Genomic DNA, 16,267 nt, shown 5'->3' on the forward strand with positions numbered 1-16,267 from the left:
ACCTCTACTTTGTTTTTCATTTTCAACATTTCCTTGGTGATTCGGGTTTTTTCCTGGTTCCATATAAATTTTAGGATTGTTTGTTCCAGCACTTTGAAAAATGCCATTGGTATTTTGATTGGGATTGTGTTCAAAGTATAGATTGCTCTGGGCAGCATAGATATTTTAACAATGTTTATTCTTCTGATTCATGGGTGTAGGATGTTTTTCTAACTTTTTTGTGTCTTCTTCAATTTCTTTCACAAGCTTCTTTATTTTCTTGAGTATAGATCCTTCACCTCTTTGGTTAGGTTTATTCCAGTGTATTTTATAGTTTTGGGTGCTAGTGTAAGTGAAATCAATTCACTAATTTCTCTTTCTACAGTTACATTGTTAGTGTATAGGAAAACAACCGATTTCTGTGCATTGATTTTTTTTTATCCTGCCACTTTAATGAATTGTTGTATGAGTTCAAGCAATTTAAGGGTGGAGTCTTTTGGGTTTTCCACATAAAGTATTATGTCATCTGCAAGAAAGAGAGTTTGATTTCTTCGCCAATTTGGATACATTTTATTTCTTTTTGTTGTCCACTGTTGCTAGGACTTCTAGTACTATGTCAAGTAACAGTGGCGAGAGTGGGCATTCTTTTCATGTTCTTGATCTTAAGGGAAAGGCTCTCAGCTTTTCCCCATTGAAAATGATATTCTCTGTGGGCTTTTCATATATGGTTTTTATGAAATTGAGGAATGTTCCTTCTATCCCTACACTCCGAATAGTTTTAATCAGGAAAGGATGCTGTATTTTGTCAAATGCTTTTTCTGCATCGAGAGGACCATGTGGTTCTTCTCTCTTTTATTAATGTGTTCTATCACATTGACTGATTTGCAAATGTTGAACCACCTTTGCATCACTCGGATAAATCCCACCTGGTCGTGAAGGATAAACCTTTTAATGTACTGCTGGATCTTATTAGCTAGGATCTTGTTGAAAATCTTGGAATCCATATTCACCAGGGACATTGGTCTGAAATTCTCCTTTTTGATGAGGTCTTTGCCTAGTTTGGGGATCTAGGTAATGCTGGTCTCATAGAAAGAGTCTGGAAGTTATACTTCTGTTTCTATTTTTTGAAACAGCTTCAGGAAAATAGGTATTACTTATTTTTTGAATGTTTGGTAGCATTCCCCAGGGAGTCCATCAGATTATGGACTCTTGTTTTTTGGGAGGTTTTTGATCACCTCTTCAATCTTGTTACTGGTTACTGGTCTATTCAGGTTGCCAGTTTCTTCCTGCTTCAGTCTTGGTAACTTATAGGTTTCCAGTAAGGCATCCATTTCTTCCAGGTTGCTTAATTTATTGGCATATAGTTATTGATAATAATTTCTAATAATTTCTATTTCCTTGGTGTTGGTCGTGACCTTTCCCCTTTCATTCATAACTTTATTAACTTGGGCCCCTTTTCTTTTCTTTTGGATAAGTCTGGCCAATAGTTTATTGGTCTTATTAATTCTTTCAAAGAACCAGCTTCTACTTTCATTGATAAGTTCTACTGTATTTATGGTTTCTAATTCTCTGTTCTAATCTTAATTATTTCCCTTCTCATGTGTAGGTTAGGCTTAATTTGTTGTTGATTCTCCAGTTCTTTAAGGTGTAAATATAGTTTATGTATTCAGGATTTTTCTATTTTTTTTTTGAGTGAGGCTTGGATGGCGATGTCTTTCCCCCTTAGGACAGCCTTTGCAATATCCCATAGGTTTTGGACCTATGTGCCTTCATTCTCATTGGTTTCCATGAATTGTTTAAGTACTTCTTTGATTTCCTGATTGACCCAAACACTCTTTTTTTAAAGTTAATTAATTAATTTTTCTTACCATAGCATATACCCTCCCCAATGTCCTTCACCCAGCCACCCATCCCTCCCACCCCCTCCCCTCCACAAACCCTCAGTTTGTTTCCTGAGATTAAGAGTCTCTTATGGTTTGTCTCCCTCTCTGATTTCATATTGTTTCATTTTCCCCTCCCTTCCCCTATGATCCTCTGTCTTGTTTCTCAAATTCCTCATATCAGTGAAGTCATATGATAATTATCATTCTCTGATTGACTTATTTCACTTAGCATAATGTCCTCTAGTTCTATCCATGCCATTGCAAATGGCAAGATTTCAGGGGTTTTTTTGATGGCTGCATCATATGTATATGTGTGTGTGTCTATATATATAGACACACACACATATACATCACATCTTCTTTATCCATTCATCTGTCAAAGGACAGCTAGGCTCTTTCCATAGTTTGGCTATTGTGGATATTGCTAGTATAAACATTGGGGTGCATGTGTCCCTTCAGATCTCTACATTTGTACCTCCAGGGTAAATACCCAGCAGTGCAATTGCTAGGTTGTAGGGCAGTTATATTTTCAATGTTTTGAGGAACCTCCATACTGTTTTCCAGAGTGGCTGCACCAGCTTGTATTCCCACCAGCAGTATAAAAGTGTTCCCCATCTCCACATCCTCACCAACACCAGGAATTTCCTAACTTGTTCATTTTAGCCTTTCTGACTGGTATAAGGTGGTATCTTAATAGGTTTTGATTTGTATTTCCCTAATGTGGAAGGATGTTGAACACTTTTTTATGTCTGTTGATCATTTGAATGTCTTCTTTCCAGAAATGTCTGTTCATGTATTCTGCCTATTTCTTGATTGGATTATTTGTTCTTTGGGTGTTGATAAGTTCTTTATAGGTTTTAGATACTAGCCCTTTATCTGATATGTCATTTGCAAATATCTTCCATTCTGTCAGTTGTCTTTTGGTTTTGTTGACTGTTTCCTTTGCTTTGTAAAAGCTTTTTATCTTGATGAAGTCCAATAATTCATTTTTGCTCTTGGTTCCCTTCCCTTTGGCAATGTTTCTGGGAGGAATTTGTTGCAGCTGAGGTCAAAGAGGTTGCTGCCTGTGTTCTTCTCAAGGAATTTGATGGATTCCTTTCTCACATTGAGATTTTCATCCATTTTGAGTCTATTTTTTTCTGTGGTGCAAGGGAATGGTCCAGTTTCATTCTTCTGCATGTGGCTGTCCGATTTTCCCAATACCATTTGTTGAAGTGACTTTTTTCCATTGGACATTCTTTCCTGCTTTGTCAAAGATTAGTTGGCCATAGAGTTGAAGGTCCATTTATAGGATTTCTATTCTGTTCCATTGATCTATGTGTTTGCTTTTGTGCCAATACCATACTGTCTTGATGATGACAGCTTTGTAATAGAGCTTGAAGTCTGGAATTGTGATGCCGCCAACTTTGGTTTTCTCTCTTCAACATTCCTTGGCTATTCAGGGTCTTTCTGGATCCATACAAATTTTAGGATTATTTGTTCCATTTCTTTGAAAAAAGTTGATGGTATTTTGATAGGAATTGCATTAAATGTGTAGATTTCTATAGGTAGCATAGACATTTTCACAATATTTGTTCTTTTAATCCATGAGCATGGAATGGTTTTTCATCTCTTTGTGTCTTCCACAATTTTTTCATGAGTACTCTATAGTTTTCTGAGTACAAATACTTTGCCTCTTTGGTTAGGTTTATTGCTAGGTATCTTATGGTTTTGGTTGCAGTTGTAAATGGGATTGACATTTATTTATTTATTTGTTATTCATTTATTTATTTATTTTGGGGGGATTGACTTCTTAGTTTCTCTTTCTTCTGTCTTGTTGGTGTATAGAAATGCAGCTGATTTCTCTGTATTGATTTTATATCCTGACAGTTTCCTGAATTCCTTTATGAGTTCTAGCAGTTTTGGAATGGAGTCCTTTGGCTTTTCCACATAAAGTATCATATCATCTGCAAAAAGTGAGAGTTTGACTTCTTCCTTGCTGATTTGGATACCTTTTATTTATTTATTATTATTATTTTGTTGTTGTCTGAATGCTGAGGCTAGGACTTCTAGAACTATGTTGAATAACAGTGGTGATAGTGGAGAGCCCTGCCGTGTTCCTGACCTTAGGGAAAAATCTCTCAGTTTTTCCCCATTGAGAATAATATTCGCTATGGGTTTTTCATAGATGTCTTTTATGATATTTTGGTATGTACCCTCTATCCCTACACTATGAAGAGTTCTGATCAAGAAAGTATGCTGTACTTTGTCAAATGCTTTTTCAGCATCTATTGAGAGTCTCATATGGTTCTTGTTCTTTCTTTTATTAATGTACTGTGTCACATTGATTTGTGGATGTTGAACCAACCTTGTAGCCCAGGCATAAATCCCCTTGGCCATGGTGACTAATCCTTTTGGATCCTGTGTGGTTTTTAATCGAGATGCAACCCTGTGCCATTTCTTAGGAGCATTTAGGCCTTTCATGTTGAGAGTGATTATTGAAAGTTATGATTTATGTTGCCTGTGAAGTCCTTGTTTCTACAGATTGTCTCTGCAATTTTTTCTTCTATATCACGCTTGGGGTCTTTCTCCATTTATAACCCCCCCCTTAATATTTCTTGTAGGGCTGGCTTAGCAGTCACATATTCTTTCATTTTCTGCCAGCGCTGTAAACTCTTTATCTCAGTCCATTCTGAATGGCAGCCTTGCCAGATAAAGCATTCTTGGTTGCATGTTCTTCTCCTTTAGTACCCTAAACATCTTGCTAGCCCTTTCTGGCTTGCCAGGTCTCTGTGGCCAAGACTGACCTCATTCTGATATTCCTCCTTCTGTATGTAAGGATGTCTTTCTCCTACCTGCTCTTAAGATGGTATCCTTGGTTGTAAGATATGTGAGTTTTACTGGTACATGCCAGGGCATTGGTCTGTTCTTCTTGATCTTAAGAGGGGTTCTCTCTGCCTCTAGGACATGAATGCTTGTTTCATTCTCCAGATTAGGGAAGTTTTTAGCTACGATTTTCTCAAATATATATTCTAGTCCTCTCTCTCTAGCTCCACCCCTCAGGGATCCCAGTAATTCTGACACTGGAATATTTCATGGTGTCATTTATTTCTCTAATTCTGTTGTCATGGATTTTAGGGTGTTTGTTCTAGGCATCCTCCTGTTCCTTCCTTTCTATCAGTTTGTCTTCTAGATTACTAATTTATTCTTCTGCCTCATTTACTTTAGCGGTTAGAGTTTCTAGCTTAGATTGCATCTCATTTATAGCATTTTTAAGTTCAGCTGATTAGCTCTCATTTCTGCCCTTAGAGAATCTGTGTGGTTATTAATGGTTTTCTTCAGCCTGGCTATCATCTTCAGAACTGTTACTCTGAAATCTATTTCTGACTTCTTGCTTATATCCATATCCATTATGTCTGTGGGAGAGGGCATTGCCTCTTGTTCTTTTCATTGTTGGGAGTTCCTCCTCCTAGTCATTCTGTTGAGGGATGTTTGAAGGAATGTACAGAGTCAAAAATATCAACCATGATCCAGGCAAGGTGCACCCTGAGAAAGTTCAGCATGATTGGAGGTCACCACCAAGAAAACCCAGCCAAAATAAAGCCCATGAATAAGATTTATAAAGTTAGGGGAAAAAGGGGGGGATGCATGAAGAGGGGTGGCTATAATCTTTTAATGTGGGCAACTTAGGGTGTTTCATTTCTTCTTGGGTGTGTTTTGTTCTGTTTGTTATAGAACAAAACTTCCCAGAGTTAGAGGGAAATTAAAACTGGTATATGTATAAAGGTAGTATTGAATAGAGAAAATAAGGACTACATTGAAGCTTATATCTCTCTATTTATCTATCTATCTATCTGTAGAAAAAGAGAAAAGAAGTATATGTGTTAAACAGTAGAAGTTAAAAAGTTACCATGGAATATGTTGTATTAAGCATCTTGTTGAAATGCTAAGTAGGTAAAAAGTTAAAAACAGAGAAGACACAAATGGAAAGAATAAAAACGTTTTATCTAAGAAATACAGGCCATGAGGCAACACCAAGAGTTCAATGTACTATTTTCCTCTGGTGTTGGGGATTTACAGTTCTATGGGGACTCTTGGGTTGTCATCCTCATGTTCTTCCAGCTTATCTTCTGGGGGAGGGGTCAGCTCCTGCTTGGGTGGAGTTGCCCTGCCCCCATCAAGGGGCTGCAGTCCATGAAAAAATCATTCTTTGGGCTTTTGTTCTTTAGTGGCTTTTGCTCTTTGGCAGCTTTTTGCACTTTTTCAGAGGGTGAGAGTAAAGGAAAAAGTCTGCACAGGCCTTCACCCTAGGGGAGAGAAGCCAGACTGTGCTCCTCTCTAAACCCTCCAGAACACACAGTCTCCTCCTCAGTAACTGCTGCTGAAAACTGCAGCCTCCCACAAGCAGTGCACACCCCCAGTGATCCTCTCAGCCCTGCACCCAGGTCCCTGCTTTTCTCTGCCCCCTCTGCCTCCAAAACTGTGAGCGGTCAGGGTCTGGCTGGGTGTGAGTTACAGGTACAGTGACAGCTGCGGAAGTGGTGGCTGCAGCAGATGTGGTGATGGCCAGCCCCACTAGGTCCTCAGACACAAGTCTGTACAAGCAGCTGCCCTGGTCCCAGCATTTACCCCCAAGTTCCTTGATTCTGTTCGAGTGTTGTTATTGGGAGCTTCTTGTCCTATCACCACCACTCTGCAAGCTATCACTGGTCCCCAGGTTCAGAATGTTTTTGCATTGGGGTATTTTAATTTCTAGTGGTTAGCTTCTGATGGTACTCTCCCCCTTCTGTTTATCCTCCAATATCTGTCCGTGCAATCACAACTCTGTCCTTTGTATCTCTTGACTGAAGATCCTCTGCCCTGGTAGAGATCCAGATGTATAATCTTACATCTCAGGCTGATTTTCTGGGTGTTCGGACTGGCTTGGTAGGTATCCAGCTAAATTCAGGGGATAGGTTGAAATGGGGTTCCCCCACTTCTCTGCCATCTTGTCCCTCCTCCCAATGTGGTTTAAATCATGTCATGTTTCTGATCAAATCCTTGCAGTAAATCTAAGTGACTTATTTCTTTTTGTGTGTGCGTGTGTTTTACATCTATTTATTTGTTTGTTTGTTTGTTTATTTTTCTTTTCTTTTTTTTTAAATTTCTTTTCAGCATAACAGTATTCATTGTTTTTGCACCACACCCAGTGCTCCATGCAATACGTGCCCTCCCTAATACCCACCACCTTGTTCCCCCAACCTCCCACCCCCCACCCCTTCAGCCCCTCAGGTTGTTTTTCAGAGTCCATAGACTTATTTCTTAATGTTTTAGAGAGGAAATGCATAAGGAAGCACATGTGTGACCTCATTATAGTAAAGCAAAACCTAGTCATTTTCTTTCTGTCAGTTTTGAGTGTAATAGATCTGGGGCTATAAATGTCTGTTGTTAGAGAAATCTGAAATCCATGGGAAATAGTTCTGGAGGAAGCAGAAGATAGACTAGATTTATTGAACATTAATTTTCTTTTGAGTAAGCTTTGGGGGTTAATATTGACAAATACTGAGCATATGAAATTAGGAAAAAATGTCTTGTGGTGTTAGAAATATTCGATAATCTAAAATATAAGACAATGATCATATAAGAGGTAGGAAAGGGAAAAAGAACTTTATATTGTTAAGAAGTAGTAGAAATACTAATTTATATCATATATCAATAAGTTAAGGGTAAAAGAAAAATTATCAGAGTGAATTTTCAAAAGAAAAAAAACCTATGCTATTTTTACAAGACACACCTAAGTATAAAAACAGAAATGTTGCAAGCAGGAGAGTGCAAAACAATATAGCATGCAAACACTAAATAAAACAAATATAAGGTTTCATTTTATTAATGTCAGACAAAATAGTTGTTAAGCTTAAAAGCATTATTAAATATGAAATAGAATATTTTATAATGATTAAAAGGTCAACCCACAAGAATGATATAGCAATTATAAATTTGTATTTACTTGATACTATCAAAATATATAATGAATAACTGGATAGAATTAAAATGAGAAATAGACAACTTTATAATCATTATAGGAGATATTAACATGTATTTGCAATGATAGCAAAGCATACAAAAAACAGTATGGATATCGAAGATTTGAATGACATTTTAACAAATTTGACCTAATTGATATATGTATTGAAAGTGGAGATGAGCAATCAAAGAATACACATTATTTTCTGTGCACATGTTCATAGTCAGGCCATAAACTATGTGTCAACACCTTTAAAAGACTGAAATCATGTCCTCCAATCCCATCCATGTTGATGCAAAAGTTGGGTATTCATCCTTTCTGATGGGTGAGTAATATTCCATTGTGTATATGGACCACTGACTAATGTAAGATGATAAAAAAATAAATAAAAGACTGAAATCACATAAAGCATATGTTTTCTGACCACAAGGATATTAAACTAGAAATGGATAACAGAATGATAACTGTAAAAGATGCATATGTTTCCGAATTAGGAAATACATTTTATTTCTAAATAAAACATAGATAAAATAATACATTTCCATGGAAAATAGAATGTGCATTCTTAAATTAGTGATAATAACAAAATGTATCAAAACATGTGGGCTACAGCTAAAGCCATACTTAGATGGTCATATAGACTTAAATTTTTTTATAATAATGGAAGGACAAAAATGAATTTTCTAATTGTCCATTTTAAGAAGATAGAAAAAGAAGAGAAAATGGAACCCAAAAAAAGTATAAGGGAAGCAATATAATACATGAAATGGATAAAATAATCATAAATGGAATCAACACAGTTAAAAGTTAGCTAACAGATTAAATATAATTAATAACAATATCCTGACAAGGATAATCAGAAACAAAATAGAAAACACACCAATTACCAAAATCAGGAAGGAATAAGAGGATGTTACTACAAATGTTACATTAGCTTTTTTTTTAAGAACACTAGGAAAAACTATAAGCCAATGTATATGAATATGTGGATAGGTTGCTTGAATAGTGCAACGCAGCAAAAATGACACAAAAATAAATGTAAATGTGAGCAGTCCTTTACTAATTAAGGAAATTAATCTGTAATTTCAAACTTTCCCACAAAGAAAATTCTAGAACCATATGACCTAACCAGCCAATTATTCCAAATTCTGAGAAGATATAACATCAATCTCGGGCCAAATTTTCTAAAGAATAGTAAATCACTGGAAAAATCTTATTTCATGATGTCTGAATAACATTGATACTAAAAGCTGATGTGGACACAATGGAAAATTAGAGACCAAACTCTCAAGCATAAATGCAAAATTTCTTAAATATAGTGAAGCAAGTCTTGGGGTATATGAAAAGAATAATTCATTACAATCAATTTGGCCTTATTCCAGAAATGTGAAGTTGTTCACAATTTTAAAAATCAATCGGTGTAATTTACTATCATAACAAAATAATGGAGAAAACAATATGATCCTTTCAACACATGTGTAAAAAGCATTTGGTAAAATTTTTGATAAAATTCTTAGAAAACTAGAGATATTAGGGAACTCCTTAATCTAATGAAAACTATAAGAATAAAATAGCTAACAAAAATAAGTATTGAATAATTGAAAGGTCTTTCCTTAATCTCAGAAACAATACAATATAAAGATAACTTATATTATCACTTCTATTTGAATTATACTGGTGCATTTCTAGTTCCAGGGATAAGAGTAAGTACACTTCTTTCTCTCTCATTGAATGAACCTATAAAACATGGGCATATGCATAATACAGCTATTTGAGAACTGTAAAAAGTTAATAGCAGCAGACAAATTGAGGGAGATTGTCAGAACTTGAAGTATCACCAAACTGGCAGTAAGTTTATTACTGTTTTTCTCTGGTTTCCTTCAATCTAAGTTCACCATAGCTAGACCTAAAACTGAGCACTATAACACAGACAAAGATAGCTCCAGAGAAGCCCTCTAGCTCATTTGAGGCCCAGGAAAGGAAATCCCTAATGCTCAGAGAGTGTTGCCCCAATCACCCATTTCCCCCAATCTATTCTTTTTTTTTTAATTTAATTTTTTTTCAGTGTTCCAAAATTCATTGTTTATGCATCACACCCAGTGCTCCATGCAATATGTGCCCTCCTTAATACCCACCACCATGCTCACCCAACTTCCCACTCCTCTCCAAAACCCTCAGTTTGCTTCTCAGAGTCCACAGTCTCTTATGATCAGTCTATTCTTTTGTGCACCATCAATCAGGAAATCCCATGATGACAGAAACATTAACCAATAAGAGACAATAGGAGTCAAAGTCAGGAGCTGTGGCTCCAAGAGAAAGGTCTCTGTTCTGTCACTTGAACCCAGAAAGTACTGAGGAAATCACAACCGAGGATAAGCTTTGGAAAGTGACCCAAATAAAGTTTATAAAATCAACTTTAGCAATCAACCTTACTAAGCTTATAAATTATAAAGTTTATAAAAGCATACATGTGTGGAACTAATCCAAATTAGCATACAAAAGTCAATGAGAACTGAACCAATGATACACTACCACTTAGATTACAGATTGTAAACCAAGGACATATTTGAAGAGTACTGCAAAGGTGGTGAAAACTGAACTGATATAGAAACTGTAGGCCATAGAAGGAAGTCTGGAACTTGTGACCTGACCCTAACCAGGACTAAACAAACAAACAAAACAAAACAAAACAAAACAAAAAAACAAAAATCAACATTCTCTGTAAAAGTGTCATAAGCAAATAAAATGCTCAGGGTAAAATTCTAAATCACATGTCATTAAGAATGATAAAAATTTAGATATTATGGGAAAAGCCAGTTAACAGGTACCAAAGGCCAGAATGATGCTGATTTGGAATTATATGATAAAGATTGTAAAGTAGCTATTATGTAAAGGAAACAATCTCATTCACAATAGAATGAAAAAATAAAATACTTAGGAATAAATTTAACCAAGGGGAAAGATCTGTACACTAAAATGTCCAAGACTGATGAAAGAAATTGAAGACACAAACAAATGGCAAGATATCCTGTGTTCATGGATCAGAAGAATCAATATTGTAAAAATTGTCCACACTATCCAAAACCATCTACTGATTTAATGTAATACTTTTCAAAATTCCAATGGAATCTTCACAGAATCAGAAAAATCCTAAATTTTTTTATGGAACCATTAAAGACTCTGAATAGCTAAAGCAATCCTGAGAAAGAGCAAAGCTGGAGGCATCAAGATACTTCCTGCCAACAAACTATACTGCAAATATATGGTAATCAAAATGGTATGAAATTGACATATGAAGACACATAGACCAATGGAACAGGTTCGAAAACCCAGAAATAGATCTCTGCATATATGATCAATTAATATTTTCAAAGAGAGACAAGAATGTTCAATTAGGAAAGGGTGGTCTCTTCAATAAATGGTGCTGGAAAAACTGGACAGCCACATGAAAAAGGATAAAACTGGAGCCTTATCGTACACCATATATAAAAAATCAACTCGAAATAGATTAAAGACTTAAACATAAGACCTGAAACTGTTAAACTGCTAGAAGAAAAGATAGGAGAAAGTGTCCTTGACATGGGTCTTGTCATTTTGGGATATGACACCAAAAGGACAGGGGACAAGGGCAAAAATCAGTAAGTGGGACTACATCAGACTAAAAAGTTTCTACGCAGTAAAAGAAACAATCAACAAAATGAGACGTCATCCAACAGAATAGGAGAAAATAATTGCAAACTATCCACTTAAGAAGAGATTAATACCCAAAATACATAAAGGGCCCATCCAACCCAACAACAACAGCAGCAACAACAATCAATTAAAAAATGTGTGCAAAATAAATAGACATTTTTTTTCAAAGAAGACATCCAAATGGCCAACAGACACATGAAAAGATAGACAACATCCCTAATCATCAAGGAAATACAAATCAAAATCACAATGAGATAGCACCTTATACTTGTTAGACTGGCTATCATAAAAAAAAGATGAGATAACAAGGGTTGGTGAGGATGTAGTGAAAACGGAACACTGGTGCACATTGTTGGGAATGTAATTTGGTACAGCCACTATGGAAAACAGTACAAAAATTCCTCAAAAATTTTAAAATAGAACTACCATATTATCCTGCAGTCTCAGTTCTGGGTATTAATCCAAAGGAAATGAAAATAGAATATTGAGGAGATATACGCACTTCCATGGTTATTGTAGCATAAGTCACAATAGCTAAGATATGGTAACAACCAAAATGTTTTCAAAAGATGAATGGATAAAGAACATGCTATGTATATAATATATATAATATGTACTATATATATATACATGATATAATATATAATATATAATAATATATTATATATAATATATACAATATATATAATATATACAATAACATGTATATATTATGAATATATCTTATACATAATAATTCATGAGAAAGAAAGAAATACTGTCCTTGCAACAATGTAGATGGATCTTGAGGGCATTGTGCTAATTAAAATAGGTTGAAGAAAGACAAATACTGTATAAAATAATCTCACTTACATTTAGAATCTACAGAAGCCAAACTCAAAGCAACAGAGAGTAAGATGGTGGTTACCAGGGGCTGGGGGTGGAAGAAATAGGGAGATGTTGGTCAAAGAGTACAAAGGCAGAAGATAAGCTTTGCAAATCTCAGGGACAGCATTGTGATTATAGCTGACAATATATTTTTTAAGATTTTATTTATTTATTTATATATTTGAGAAAGAAAGAGAGCAAAAGAAGTGGAAGGGGCTGAGGGAGGAGAAGCAGACTCTTTGCTGAGCAGGGAACACAACACAGGTCTTGATTCCAAGACCCTGGGATCATGACATGAGCCAAAGGCAGATGCTTAACTGGCTGAGCCACCCAGGCATCCCCTAAATTCCTTATTATGTAGTTGAAAGTCATTAAAAGAGTAGATTCTAAAAGTTCTAAATACACCAAAACCTGGTAATTATATCATGTGATGGAGGTGTTAGCTAATGCTACAGCAGTAATTATATTGCAATATATAACTGTATCAAATCAACATATTGTATACCTTAAACTTGCACAATGTTATATGTCAATTATATGTTAATAAAGCTGGAAAAAAAACAAAAAAATAAAGTGGATATTATAAAAATCCTTAAGCAATAAATTTTGAGTGCTTTTACAACTGTCAAAGTAGAAGGTTTCATAAAAACAAAAGTCCTATCAAAAAAATAATGTAGAAAAAATTGAAAATTTTACTGAAAGATTCATTAACAGAAATTTGTAAGAAATTCAATAGATGGGCTCAATAACAGAATAGACATGACAGAGGAAAGGGTCAGTGAACATGAAAATATATCTATATAAATAACCAAATTTGAGCAACAGGAAGAAAATTGTTAAGAATCAGAATTAGCAGAACCTCAAATGCTTGTGGAATAATAACAAAATGTCTAGAATTCATGCCATTAGGATCTGATTATTAGAGGAGAAGGCATATGGTGCTGAAAATACTTGAAGAAATAATAGCTGAGAAATTCCCAAGTTTGAGTAAAGAACTAAACCTACAGATATAAGACGTTTAGTAAAATACCGAATAAGATAAACCCAAAGAAATTCAGGCACAGATGCATCATAATCAAATTGCTGAAAACTGGGACACCCAGGTGGCACAGTCAATTAAGTGACTGACTTTCTGACTCTTGGTTTTTCTCAGGGTCATGGTCTCAGGGTAGTGGGGTGGGGCTCTGTGCTTAGTGGGGAGTCTGCTTAAGACTCTCTCTCCTTCTTCCCCTCCCCACTGAGCTCCTGCACATGCACTTTCTTGGTAAAATAAATAAATGAATCTTTAAAAGAGTGCTGAAACTAAAGAAAATAAAATCTTAAATGCTTCCAGAGAACAATGAAGTATTAATGATGGGGTACAATAATTCCAGTGATTGCTGATGTCCCATCAGAAAAGATGAAGACCAAAAGAAATTAGATAATATGTTGAAAGTGCTGTCAAGTTGGAGTTATACATTCAAAAAATATATATCAGGAATGTAAGTGTAATAAAGACATAAACACAGTTGCATTAAGGTACCTTTAAAAGTATAAAATTCCTATATTCCAATATGATGTGGTAAAATATTTATGCTACATAGATTGTGAAAAGATAAGCATATATTTTTTATTTTTATTATTTGTAAGTTTTTATTTTAATTCCTGTTTGTTAACATACAGTGTTATATTTGATTCTGGTGTACAATATAGTGATTCAACAACTCCATACATCATCCTGTGCTCATCACAAGTGCACTCCTTAATCCTCATCACCCACCTCCATTCTGGTAGCCATCAGTTTGTTCTTTATAATTAAAAGTCAGGTCTCGGTTTGTCTCTCTCTCTTTTTTCCCTTTGCTCATTTGTTTTCTTCCTTAAATTCCACATATGAGGGAAATTATATAGTGTTTGTCTTTCTCTGACTCATTTTGCTCAGAATTATACTCTCTGGCTCTATTCATGTTGTTGCAAATGGCAACATTTCATTCTTTTTTTGGCAGAGTAATATTCCATTAACTACATATACCACCTCTTCTTATTCATTTAGTCAATCCATGGACATTTAGGCTGCTACCACAATTTGGCTATTATAAATAATGCTGCTATAAACATAACATGCATCCATTTGAATTAGTGTTTTTGTATTCTTTGGCCAAATACCCAGTACTGAGATTGCTGGACTGTAGGGCAGTTCTATCTTTAACTTTTTGAAGAAACTTCATACTGTTTTCCACAGTGGCTGCACCAGTTCGCAATTGCACCAACAGTTCAAGAGAATTATTTTTTCTCTATATACTTGCCAACACTTGTTTCTTTTTTTTTATTTTAACCATTCGAACAGGAGTGAAGTGACAGCTCATTGTACTTTTGATTTGCATTTCCGTGATAATGAGTGATATTGAGCAATTTTTCATGTGCCTGCTGGCCATTTGTAGGTCTTCTTTGGAAAAATGTCTGTTCAAATCTGCCTGTTTTTAATTGGATTATTTGTTTTTTGGCTGTTGAGTTGTATCAGTTTGTTGTTCCAGATACTTACTCTTTATCACATATGTCATTTGTAAAAATGTCTTCTCCCATTCTATAGGTTGCCCTTGAGTTTTGTTGATTGTTTCATTTGCTTTGCAGAAGATTTTTATTTTAATGTAGTCCCAATAGTTTATTTTAGCTTTTGTTTCCCTTGCCTCAAGAGATATATCTAGAAAAAAGTAGCTATGGCAATGTCAGAAAAATTACTGCCTCTAGGAATTTGATGGATTCTTGTCTTACATTTAGGTCTTTTTTGAATTTTGAAGTTATTTTTGTGTATGGTATACAAAAGTGTTCCAGTTTCATTCTTTTGTGTGTTGCTGTCCAGTTTCCCCAAAACATTTTATTGAAGAGACTCTCTTTTTTCCATTAGATATTCTTTCCTGCTTTGTTGATTAATTGATCATATAATTGTGGATTATTTCTGAGATTTCTGTTCTGTTATATTGATCAATGTGTCTATTTTTGTGCCAGTACCAAACTGTTTTTGATTGTTACAACTTTGTAATATAACTTGATGTCCAGAATAGTCATGTTTCCACCTTTGTTTTTCTTTTTCAAGATTGCTTTGGCTTTTGGGGGTCTTTTGTGGTTCCATACAAATTTTGGATTGGTTGTTTGAGTTCTGTAAAAAATGCTGGTGGTGTTTTGATAGGTATTGTATTAAATGTGCAGATTGCTTTGGATAGCATAGCCATTGTAACAATATTTGTCCTTTCAATCTACGAACATGAAATGTTTTTCCATTTTCTTCTGTAGTTTTCAATTTCTTTCATCAGTGTTTTAAAGTTTTCAGAGTACAGATATTTCACCTCTTTGGTTAGCTTTATTTCTAGGCACCTTAGAAATTTTGGTGCAAGTGTAAATAGGATCTGTTCCTTGATTTCTTTTTCTGCTACTTCAATATTGGTGTATACAAATGCAACAGATTTCTGTATGTTGAATCTGTATCTTGTGACTTTACTGAATTCATTTATAAGTTCTAGCAATTTTTTGGTGGACTCTTTCAGGTTTTCTATATAGTGTATCATGTCATCTACCAATGATAAAAGCTTTACTTCTTCCTTAAGAATTTAGATGTCAAGTGGCAAGATGGGGGAGAAGTAGGAGACCTTGTTTCAACTGGTCCCCTAAAGTGAGCTAATTATCTGCCAGAACACTGTGGACACCCTTGAAATCAGCCTGAGATATAGGATTATACACTTCTGGAACTCTATGTGGTTAGAAGACACCAGTGGTGAGGTACAAGTGGAGTGGGAATGATCAGATTGATATCAGAGGATAAACAGAAGGGGAAGGGAGCCACCAGAAGCAACACATTGGAAAGTAATACCCCAAAAGGAAAGTGCCCTGT

The sequence above is a fragment of the Enhydra lutris genome, unplaced genomic scaffold, assembly GCF_002288905.1.
Source record: "Enhydra lutris kenyoni isolate GAN:26980312 unplaced genomic scaffold, ASM228890v2 scaffoldscaffold53, whole genome shotgun sequence".
NCBI lineage: Eukaryota > Metazoa > Chordata > Mammalia > Carnivora > Mustelidae > Enhydra > Enhydra lutris.